Source organism: Phascolarctos cinereus, unplaced genomic scaffold (genome assembly GCF_003287225.1).
Source record: "Phascolarctos cinereus isolate Bilbo 61053 unplaced genomic scaffold, phaCin_HiC Scaffold_5;HRSCAF=322, whole genome shotgun sequence".
Taxonomy (NCBI): Eukaryota; Metazoa; Chordata; class Mammalia; order Diprotodontia; family Phascolarctidae; genus Phascolarctos; species Phascolarctos cinereus.
Window position 1 is genome coordinate 169,632,879 of NW_027555958.1, and position 12,904 is coordinate 169,645,782.

Below are 12,904 nucleotides of genomic sequence, written 5' to 3' on the forward strand. Positions count from 1 at the left end.
GCTCTGAGGTTCCACCTCACATGTATCAAAATGACTAATATGGCAAAAAAGGAAAATGTTGAATGTTGGAGGGGATGTGGGAAAACTGAGACACTAATTCACTGTTAGTTGAGTTGTGAACTGATCCTAACATTCTGGAGAGAAATTTGGAACTATGCCCAAAGGGCTATGAAACTATGCATATCCTTTAATCCATTGATACCATTGGTAGGTCTATATTTCAAAGACATTAAAAAAGGTAAAAGGCCTTATCTGTACAAAAATATTTGTAGCAACTCTTTTGGTGGTGGCTAAGAATTAGAAATAAAAGGGAATCCCCATCAACTAGGGAGTGACTAAACAAGCTGTGTAAATGATTCTAATGGAATATTATTGTGCTACAAATTATGACAAGCAGGATGATTTCAGACAAACCTGGAAAGAACTGATACATAGTGAAGTGAACAGAACCAGCAGAATTTTGTATATAGTAACAGCAATATTGTTTGATGAAAAACTGTGAATGACTAGCTATTCTCAGCAATACTATAATCTGAGACATTCTCAAAGGACTAATGATGAATCTGCTCCAAAGAAAGAACTGATATTGATTGAATAATTGAATAATCAGACTCAAGCATGCTATTTTCACTTTCTTTCATTTTTTTCCCTTTTATTCTAGTGTCCTTCTACAAAATTACTAACATGGAAATGTTTTACATGGTTGCACATACATTACCTCTATCTGATTGCTTACCATCTCAGGAAGGGGGAAGTGGAGAGAAAGGGAAGGGATAGAATTTGGAACTCAGAGCTTTAAATAAAAATGTTATTTTTTTTTTCAAATGTACTTGCCTCTGAGCCATTAAGAACAGGTTCAGTTTCTGCGTCTGACAGATGTTGCCCCAGATCAGGTCACTCCAGTCAGTCCTTGAAGTAAGTGTCTATAACAGAAGGTCCTAAGCTGCATTGGTGGGTTGATGTTATTCATCTGAGAGTTACTTATACTGATGAAAACATAGGTCTAGCTCTTCCTAACTGCAGTGTTCTGGGGAAGAAACAGATGAGTAAAGCATTACTTTTGATTTTATGGAACTTAACCAATGCATATTCATATGTGACTTGTTTCATGAATCTGTGACTGTCAATACAGCTATTCCCTCCACCGAAGCAGATTGAGAATCACCCCAAGTCTTCATATTCTTCATGATTCTTGTCCATTTTTTTTTGATAATTCTCCATAAAGGATATATTCTACAACCTGGAAGATTCTCTTTGGTTTCTTGACTATTTATTTTGTCTGGTTAGCTATCCTCATTCTTACTACATGATCACCCTACATTCTTTTCTAATTCACAGTATGCATAAAACCACAATTAAACTTCTCTTTCCCCTTTATTTCACCCCCCAATTTTGATTCTTCTGAGATTCAGAAATTATATAATTTGAAGCTATGTAGGATTACTAGGTGAATATTGATGCTAAAATGAGAGGTTTTGAGGTAGCATGGAGCTTAGAATAAGTGCATCCTTTCCCACATACTCTCCAACCCAAGCTCTTTGTCTTAGTTAATTTAAGGTCTACCTCATTTTCTACTTGTAGTGACTATCCAAGTTATATTTTACTGTTGGAATAACTCAATGTGCTATGCAGACAAATCTGAACAATATGAGTTGTTAATTCAAATTATTCTTCCAGTATAGATGATAGAAGAGTTTGTTTTCTTTCCCCTCTTCCTTTGCTAATGCTTGTTTGGGGGTCTGGAAATGAGTGAAGAAGCTTCTGCTGGGGAAAAATGTATGTCCTGTTGTTCTTGTGAATCACCAAAGTCCATCCATTCCCTCCTTTACCTTTTACCTCTGCTTCCTGCATTTCACTTTCCCTTCCACTTCTTCCTCTATATGCCCTGAACACTGAGCTGGACTTATAAGTTAGTAGAGAGGCCATTTGACTGCCTTGTCTTCTGAAGTAGGAAAAGTCCCACTCAGGTTATAGTTTTATGATAAATTGTCCTGATCTCATCCCCTCTCCATCCATCATCTCTCTAGTACTTCACTAACTGATTGTCATAGTAATTTTGGAGATGGAGGAGAGCCTTATTTTATTTGAATTAGAATACTTTTGAAATCGTTCTTTTAATCTCTTCTCAGTAAAGTTGTAGAAACAAACTGGCATTAGGTGTGAGAAGCTTTCTCCAAGGCAGGGAAACCTGGATTTAAGTCCTGCTTTGATTGTGCTTACTGTGTGACTCTTTCATGTGTCACCTAAGCTCTCAGAATTTTAGGCAACACTTGGAGACCATACGTTGCACAAAAATCTCTGACCTGAATTGGTGTAGTTTCCTCTTCCTGATATCAATAAATTTACAGGTCTAATCTCTGTCCTATCTTTAAGTTGTTCTATTACATTTTATAAATAACAAATACCTAATTGTACTATTACCTTACAGTCTGGATGACTAGACTGGCCTAATTTAGATCTGCTAGGAATAGAATGGAAAGGCAATCTCTTTTAAAGATCAGTGATGTGATTGAAGGAGAGCCTAAGATCCAAATGCTACAGGACCTGATATTTATAGTAAGAAAGAGTTTCCACACATAGGAAATGCTTCTATTTAGATGGTTCAAAGGACATGTTCTATGAGAGAGGCAAATATAAATTAAGTTAATAAAAAATATTACATGATGAGTGGAAAAGAGAAGTGCCAACAAGCAGGATAATTTCCTATGGGAAGAATCAAAGAAAGCTTCATGAAGGAGGTAGCACTTGACTTTAGCTTTGAACCTACCTGAGTTTTAAATCCTGAGGTTATGATTTAAATGGGTAGAGATGGAGACATTCCAATTATTCCATCAGTTGACAGATGAAGGACCTTCTATGTACTCAGGTCGGTACTGGGATAAAAAGAAAAAAAAATCACCGTTCTCAAGTAGCTTACATTCTGTTGGGGGGAAGAATAATGGCATAAGTAAAAGAATAGAGGCAGAAAACAAATACAGAAAGGGCAGTGAGTATTCTAATTTGGCTGAGTACCTGGAGAAAGGAAGAAAAAATGCTAGATAAAGCTAGAAGAGGTAAGTTCATCATATCATCAAAAAATAAAATTGGGCTGTTGTTAGAAATTTTATTATAATGCTTATGTTTGGTTGAATCTGCTCACACTGCACTTCCATAAGAAGAATAATTTAAACATATATCCATCAGTAAGTAGTTCATTTGGGTGTGTATTTTAAGACATCATTTTCAGGGGATTTCAAGTTCAGACTTTCATAAAAGTATTAAAATAAATTTACATCTCTCTTTTTTTGTATCAGCAACATCTGCGTACATTGCAAATCTACAATTTATAAATGCAGCTATGACCAAACTATCTAGGTAGCATAGCATAGCTAATTTAATGTACTAAAAAGTCAATTGTATGGCTTTTATGTCCATGAACTTTCACTTTGCCTAGATGTAAATCAGAACTTGATAAATGAACTACTTTAAGGAATTTATAATTAACTTGTACAAAAAGCTCTTGACTTTCTTTTCCTTTTTTACTTTCCTGAAATTCATATCATTCAAATAATAAAATTTACTTGAATGGTTACTTTTTAAAATGTTCTTTAGTGTGCTAGTCTTTGCAAGCAACAATGATACTACTGGTGTACTGCCTGTGAAACATACTTTGAGTGTATTTTTCACTAATGATAATGAAGTTAATCTACCCACATCGCCTCTCATTGGGGTCCCTTTGTAACTAATTGCATGCACTTACCTAAACAGGCTTTTGGTCTGTCAACATGGAAGGGCTTAAAACTAATCAGCCTTCTTATTGACCTAATTGACCATATGCACATCCAAAGATGCATCAAAGGGGGGAAATACTTTGCTTTTTAGCTATTATAGCTTAAAATGCTCAATTTTAATTTAAAATAATTTTGGAATAATCTTTATTTTTGGTATTATTGTTTGCTTAAGAAATAGGTAGATAAATTCTAAAATGGTAACAAAATGATATCTGGAAAAATAGGAAAAAAATTGATGCTTTCTCAACAGATAACTAAACATAATTTTAAATATTAGAGGTGACAAGAAGTAGTAGATAGAGTTTGGCCTCAGAAAGACCTGAGTTCAAAGTCTGCCTCATATACTTAATAGCTTGTTATCCTGTCACTTAACATCTACCTGGCAAAATTTCTTCATTTGTAAAATAAGGTGGTTGAATGTTTAAATTATTGTTTAAATGCAAGGAATTGCCATTTTCAGTATATCTTTAAACACACATTACCCAGTGGATAAAGTGCCAGACCTGAAGTCAGAAAGACTCATCTTTCTGAGTTCAAATCTGACCTCTGACAATTACAAGCTATGCAGCCCTGGGCAAGTCACTTAACCCTGTTTGGCTCAATTTCCTGATCTGTAAAAATGAGCTAGAGAAGGAAATGGCAAACTACTTCAATGTCTTTGAGAAGAAAACCCTAAATGGGGTCATGAAGAGTTGGACAAGACTGAAATGACTGAACAACAAAAACATGGTAAATTAAGCTAAGTAGAAGTACTAAATTGGATCGTTTAACTCTAAAATACTATTTTTAAAATTGTAAATAGAGGGGCAGCTAGATAGTGCAGTAGACAGAGCTCTAACCTTGGAGTCAGGAGGACCTGAGTTCAAATGCGGCCTCAGATACTTGACACTTACTAGCTATGTGACCCTGGGCAAGTCACTTAACCCTGATTGCCTCACACACACACACACACAAAAGATTGTAAATGCTGAGGGACAGAAATTAGGAACAAATGTAGACAGCCTAAAAACCATTCTAGGTATTTGGAGAAGCAGATAACATTCTCTTGATTGAGTGATATAATATATATAAAATATTTTGCAAACTATAAAACATGTTGAAATGGTAGGTATTATTATATTAAGATGATGATGATATGGTGTTTGGTATAATGTCTTCAACATTAACTGAATAGACATTAGCACTATTCTTGGCCAACATACTAAGTATGCAACTCTTAAAGACTTGATTTGGGATATTCTAAATGGGCTATTAGTACCTTAGCACTAGCCAGAATAAAACTGGAACCTGCAGTAGTGGAACTAACTCAGACCTATTCAGTGATGAAGATGATGATGATAGTGGTAGTGGTGGAGGAAGATGAGTTCAGTAAGCACTGAGTTCAAGTCCTATCTCTGTCACAAATTACCTGCGTGACTATGGGCAACTCTCTTAACCTATAATTGTTCCAGGTAACTTTGTAAGACTATTTTATAAATTTCAGTTCAGTTGCTAATCTGGGAATTTCCCCATAAAAACTTCCCAATACAAATGTTATGTCAGTTCAGGACTTCCTCTTCCTACAAAAAAAGAAGACATTATGCATTCGTAGTTTAGTTCAGTTTCATATTTTATCCAACATTACCTTTTGAACATTATAAAATATGAAACTATACTTTTTTCTATTTTCCTTCATTCCTGAAATACAATCAAATACCTTATTTTAAAGTCATGTTTTTTTAAACATTCATTAGAATACTGCCAATTGTGAAAGAAGATAGTGATCGTCTCTATTTTATAAATAAGGAGCTGAGACTCAGGTAGATTAAGGTGCAGAGAGGATACCAAACTCTGATTGTAGATGGAATTTCTTCACCTGAGAGTTCCCTATACCAATGAAAATATTAAGTCCATTCCCTCTCCCAATCCTTTGATTAGTAAAGTTGAGATGGCTAGTAAGTGACAGAGCCCAAAAGAGAATCCATGTCTTCTGACTCCACATTTGCTGAACAGAACACTGTTATCAGGAGAGTATTTGAATTCAAGTCCTTTTGTTCATTGTTTCCTAAGTACAAGAAATAAGAAGCCTTAAACAAATAGCTCACTCAACCATCTAATTTTCACAAATAAAGAGATTTTGGCATAGCTATTAAGTGCCTAAAGCAGGATTAGAAGTCAGGATTGGAAATTCCTGAGTCCCTGTACAATACTCTATCCACTATTCCATATTGCCTCTTGTATTTAAAATAAAATTAACTGTCTATTGAGTCACATTCTTTCTTCTTTTCTAGATTTTTTTTTACTGCTTTATACTCTAGCTGCCTGTTCCTTCCCATGTGCTTCCTATGTGACCTTGTACAAGTCTTGATTCTGGACGTAAAGTGCTTCATCCATAATAATAATTAAACAATAACCTTGATCCTGAGGATGACAATGTTGACTGCTAATGATACCTTACTTGTATGATGATAGATGGAGAAAAGATTAACTTTAGGAGATCTTGAAGTCGCTTTTAACATTGAGATCTATAAATCTGGATGGGATCCTGAATTTATGATAAATTATAGGTGGCTAGATGATCAGTAGATAGAGCACTGAACATGGAATCAGGAAGGTCTAAGGTCAGATCTGGCCTCAGACACTTATTGGTTCTGTGACTCTGAACAAGCCATTTAAGCCCTGCATCAGTTTCTTCATCTGAAAAATGGGAAAAATGTACTTCACAGGGTGAATATGATGAAAAAAAAAAGACAATATTTGTAAAACCTTTTGAAAACCTGAAAGTACCATATAAATACTAGGCATTGTTTATTAGTATTAATTATAGTAATAATCATAATTAATTACATAAAACTGATATAATCTCACAAAGTGTGCTGGACCATATGCTCAAGAAGAGCATATGAAATTACAATGAAATCCCTAACTGTGAGAGACAAATATAGAATCTTTTGGCAGATAGCAAAGATTTTTTTGGTACCATTTTAGACTGTTAATGGCCTGAAACAGATAGAGAGGGAAAAATAACTTCCTTATCATTCATACTGCTACAATTGGCAAAACTGAGCCTAGAACATAGGGTTAGCAACTTGTAAATGAAAGACAGTGTAGTACTAAGGTGAAAATTCTAAGCCTGGAGTCCAGAAAAACCTGGGTACAAATACAACAAGAAGGTCCAGTTTCTTTATTCGTAAAATGGGAAAGTGACCTGTGGCATTCAACTCTGTCATAGAGCTATTATGGTAATAAAGTTATCTAATATATGCAAAATACTATTATAAATGTCTATCATGATGTTGTTGTTGCTATAACCAAAAGGATCAGGGCATTCAAATTGTGCCAAAGGGGCTATTTCTAAGAGAAAAAATAGACTGGCTTCCAATATTTACTAACATCATAGTCAATGAGTCTGTTATTACGGATCTTTTGCCTTTCAAAGGAAAGTAGTCAGACTCTGATTAAATCCACTGAAGATGGGAGGGGAGGGAGACATGATGATATCACCCTTTATGTGTTGAGATTGAACATGAGCCAGTCAGTGCAGTGAACACTGGTTGTCCTGATAAAGTTTATCTAATAGGAAGTGTACTTCCCATAGCAATGTGGATAGCCCTGAGCTATGATGTGATCAGACCTAGTCTGGCTAAGGCCATGGTGACAGTTTTCTAGATTTTTACAACTGCCTGCCAAAACATGCTAAATTTTGCTAAACAAGAGAATACAGACTGGGCTTGTTATTTTATTGGCATATGAGTCTCCCAGCTAAGAAAACTCTCTCTACCAATACAATTCAGTTCCTTCTCTACAATTTATAATCTTAGAGAGCTGCCTAGAGCACTATGAGATTAAGAAACTTGCTTACAATCTGACAACCAGTATATGTCAGAGGGGGTACTTTTAACTCAGGAAGTTCTGGCTGGTTCTTTATATACTAAACCACAGTACTGGCTCTATAAATAATAGCTTCTCTCTCTCTCTCTCTCTCTCTCTCTCTCTCTCTCTCTCTCTCTCTCTCTCTCTCCCCATACATGTACTTACATACACAAATGTGTATATATATTTCCACTGAAGTCTTTTAGAGTTTTCAGTTTGACAGTAGCAGAACAATAAATCACTCAGTTAGAATAGAGTAATGCCAAAATTATGTTTATTTTGAAATATTAAAGTATAAATAAAAATATACAATTAACTGTCATAATAAAAATGGGTTATGTTTGCTATATGCATAAAGGTCAAACTAATAATATCTTGAACGTCTATGATTAGTTTTGAAATGATTTATTTAATTATTCCCTCTTTAAAACATGATAGTTTGAAAAGTAAATTTGAAGAAATGTGCAGATAAACTGCATATCTTTCTAAAATTTTCAGATTGTTTCATTTTTATTATTTTTACTGTTTATTAGGCTAGAAATATTTATTCTTTGCTTCAGCTGCATTATGGATCAAATAAGCTCATTCATTAATTTGGGAAGAAGACCATTGTTTCTATCATTGTTTCTATGCAAAAAAAAATGTGTTCAGAGTTATAAATACGGAGTTTTCCTTAGCAGAGTTTTAATCTCATAGCAAAAATAGTTATAATTTTTTTAAAATCCCTAATAGCTTAAATGACACTAAGACATTTGGATGACCTTGTATAAAATCCAATCCATTTCTAAGCTGGAGCTGATTCTAAGATCAGCCAGTTTATTTATTTTTAATTATCATTTCATCAAGAATTTAGGGGCAGCTAAGTGTCACAGTAGATAAAGCTCTGGAGTCAGGAGGACCTGAGTTCAAATGTGACCTCAGACACTTGACATTTACTAGCTGTGTGACCCTGGTCAAGTCACTTAACCCTGATTGCCTCACCAAAACAAACAAACAAACAAAAAACAAAACAAAAAAACCCCAACTCTATGGAAGGTCAGTAGGGAGAAGGTGACTCGGCAGCCATCTCTTCCTCCTCTGTTGTGGCCTCCTCCACGGTCGTTGCAGAGCCTTCACCATGCCATGTTGGGGAAGAGCTTGGGCAGGTTCTCCACCTCCATGGTTCGCAGCAGCCACTATGGGGAGGTCTGGGGTAGAACCTGTCCTTTTCAGTGGGAAATGAATGGCAGTTGCTGGCAATGATGACTGTATTCTTTGGATCTGGATTTGCTGCTCCTTTCCTTATAAGACATCAGCTGCTTAAGAAATAAGATTCTCCTATAAAGAAATCAGACTTGAAGAACAACAACACTTATAAAAGCAGTTTTGAAGGACGGAGTGAGCAAACTATTTACCATACTATATGTCTTTGTAAATGAACCTATTAAACGGGGGAAAAAGGGATTTATCAGACAGCTCTGGGCACTAGAACTACTTCCTCTCCTCCTTTTCTTCCTCTTCCTCCTCTTCCTTTTCCTCCAAGCTGGCTGGCATTTCTATAGTACTTTAAGGTTTGTAAAGCACTTTACAAATATTATCTCACTTGATCCTCACAAGAACCCTGGGAGATAAATGCTAATAGTATTTTCATTTTACAGATGAGGAAACTGAGGCAGAAAGAAGTTAAATAGTTTACCTAAGGTCCCACAGTGAATGCTTGTGAGGCAGGATTTGATTTCTGTTTTTCCTGACTCCAAGTTCAATGCTCTATCTACTGTGCCACCTAGCTACCTATCACCAACACTCCAACACTTGAGAGATCTACATTCTGGGAGGGCATCAATTCTATTAGCTATTCTGTGTCATGTATTCTAAAGAATTGGTTATTTGATCCCCCCTCCATTTTCAGTCATTATATAGGACTCGTACTTTTGAGTTCACAGTGTCTCAAAGTATATCTTATACACTTACTGGGAGAACCAGGTTCCTTTTGCTAAATTTCCCACAGAAGGCTGAACTTGGTGTCTGAAGACCTGGGTTCACATCTTGAATCTATAACTTACTTCCTCTGTGACTTAGAGCAAATTACCTAAATGGATTTTCCCCCTATGTATGAATAATTAAGGGATTGGACTAAATTATCTCTAAGATCTCTTCTAGCTTGACATTCTCCTATGATCTTGGTGGCTAGGGTTATAGAACTGATTTTTAAAACACCTATTGATATTTCTATTCCAAACAGCTTGAACCACTAAGCTTTTATGAAAACTGTAAGAAGCATTTTTTCCAAAAATTCAGATTTACTCTGAGACATCTGTTGCATTACATTTGTTCTTTAATTTATCTCAAAAATGGTTCCATTTATTTGACAGGATTTTGCTTTACCAAAGTACTTGTGATAAACGGGAAGTGTAACATAAGGTGATTAGAGAATATCATGGTTTGATGATCAGGCTGTTAAGGATAAATGCTATGGTGTCCAGAGAATATTTTGAGAGCATTTCATACCAAAGTTAAATGAAATCTTGGTAAGAAGCCAGTAAGCTTCAATGCTGAAGAATCTGAAATGAAATACTTTTTGCATTTCTTCATTTTTAAGCATAAAGCTAATGCACCTTTTGAAATGGTAAAGCCAATGTTCTTTTCTCCCTTTCAAAGTTAGAAGGATATTAGCTATATTCTCTCCCAGGAGCTGAAAGGAGGACATTGACTTTGCATCTACCTCCTACATTCTTCAACTCAGGAATATCTACCAGGACCTAACTATACATTGCCCTTGAGAGTGATTCAGTTGCATGCACATGAAGATCAGGCAATAACATAAAATTGCTCAGGTTAAAAAAAAAAAAGAAAACTGTATTTCCCCTGAAATATACAGGATAATAAGTCCTAAAAGATTTATCTTTCTTATTCTCTTTCCCCATTGGCTACACTGGTTCAAATCCTTCCTGTGACGCTTATTACCTGTGTGACTCATTGGATGTCAGTCTCCCTGAATATAAAATGTTGAGTTTGAACTAGATGGCCTTTATGGTCCTATATTGCCATTGGCTTATGATATCCAGACAACATGACCTCTGTTGAACAAGTCTAATAAAATTGCTGGGAGGATCTCCCCTAACTGCCACTTTTTAATAAATCCTTTTAGGAATAAAGTGAATTAGGACTTTAGCCAAATGCATATCCTTAGTAACTGGAGAAGTCAATTTACAGAGCATGCTTAGATTTGGTATCTATCCATTTAAAAATATTGATTATAAATGGATTCTTTTGGAATGACTTACAGTTAAATCCTCTCCCAAATGAAAATGTTTTAGGTAATGACTCTTTTTTTTGACCCCTTACAGTAAATGCTGCTTTATGTTGAAACTCCAAGATCTATATATCCTACTTCTGAAAGAAAAATAACAAAATATTAATAGAAGAGTTTTTGAAACATTCTTGTTCACCACTTTAGCTCCATGTTGCTAACTTAGGAAGTTAAAAGTAAAGTTAATAATGTAAGAAGTACTTCAAATAAACTGTTGTGTATATGAGGAGATAATACAAGGAATAAAAAATAATTAGATTTTTTTTTTAAGAACTGAAAGGTATAGGAGGGAAAAAATAAATCTCTAGGGTCAGATAAAACATATTTTATATTTAGCTGGGGTCTTTCTTCCCTCCCCCAACCTCGTGTATAAAATATCTAAAATTTCCAGATTTTAAATACAACTGACTTTCTATGACAAGTTTTTTAGAGTGATCTAAGAATCACTAACTAATGCAGGATTTCTTAACATTTTTTTTTCCATAGACACCTTTGGCAATCTGGTAAAGCTTATAAACCCCAATATACTCTTGGAAATTATGAATTTAAGTTGGAATTTAGTAAAAACAAAGTATTTATTTTTCCTCCCTAAGATCATAGATCACCTGGAATCTACCCAAGAACTCTCAAGAAATCCATGGTACCCAAAATAAACATTTCCTTGCTAAAATGTTTTATCCTAGAAGTAAATAGTATAATTAACGTCTGCATGTGATTTGACTTTCAGAAATGTTTTCCAAAAGGAAACTGGTATGTGTTTTATTGTTCAGCCCTCCTAGATTCATTTAAAACTAATACAATCCCCAGAATTAGTGAAATTTCCCTTTTCTGAACACATAGACCTTTGTTTTACTTCTTTTATGAATTTGTAATTGTCTAATCTACAATATATAAGTATATATTTTACACACACATATCTATGTCTATATCTATCTACTTATATCTATATCTCTATATCTATCTATAGATATAGAAAGCTATGGTATCTATATATTATTGTCCTTACTAGAGTGTAAGCACATTGAAAGTAAGTCCCATGCTTTGTCTAACTTTTGTTGAATAGTATTATAACATGCAGTATATTCTTAATAAATGTTATTTCTTATATGCCTTATGCCATTCATTCATTCACTCAGCAAAGCTAATGGTAAGAAGTTGAATGGGAAAAAGTAATAAAGTTGTATCTTTTTGCTGATAGTAGAAAGGAGAGAGTTGGAAAGGTTAATTCAAGGATGAGTTATTGTTAGGAGATTAATAGAGAGAACTGGTAGGGCAAGTGCCCTTGATTTCCGAGTTTCAAACATTGGACATGCTTCAACAGCATACAGGTCCCTTACCTAGTGTAAGGGAGTTGGACTATCACTTTTTCTTTTCCCACAGAATTGGAGACAGTTCCACTGATTATTTGCCATCTGTTGTTTCCAGTGTTTTCATTGCTGGAGTTCTCTAGAAAGGAGTGGAAGAAGAAGAGAGAGGAGGAAAAAAACAGGCTCGTTCTCAATGGATGTACATTCAGAGGTAGCTTCAGCTGAGCAAGTGCCCAGCTAATCCCCTTTTGCACACAGGGACAAGGCTGCCACCAACTCTAATTGATTCTGAAATGAATCTGTATAGAAAATTAGAAGGTTTGGATTCCCATGTGAGCTTCAATAAGGAGCCAGGATGTAAGCCCGACAGCTGAATGGATTCAGAAATGAGAATCTGATAAGCGGCTTAAAATTGTACTTAAGTCCAGAAATGATTTGAATGCTGTTGTTAATGGCACATTGTATATTGTCACCTAGTTAATTATCTCTGAAGATGAGTTCTTGCAGCAGAGGAGAGATGCCAGTCTTTCCCAGCTTTCCCTCATCACATATTTATTAAATCCCCCCTCCCCAACCCCTCCCCACCCCAGTAGCTGGAAGGCAGAAAGGAAGGAGGATTAGGCCACTGCAGCATCTCAGCGCCTGTCAGTTCCTGGTGCCAAACTTCAAATATGAACTGTTGCATG

General features: G+C 35.3%; 1 pseudogene; it reads left to right on the forward strand.

The window, feature by feature from the left end:
• Positions 1-8,744: 8,744 nt before the first annotated feature.
• On the forward strand, positions 8,745-8,932 carry LOC110216468 (cytochrome c oxidase subunit 7C, mitochondrial pseudogene; annotated as a pseudogene).
• Positions 8,933-12,904: the final 3,972 nt, after the last annotated feature.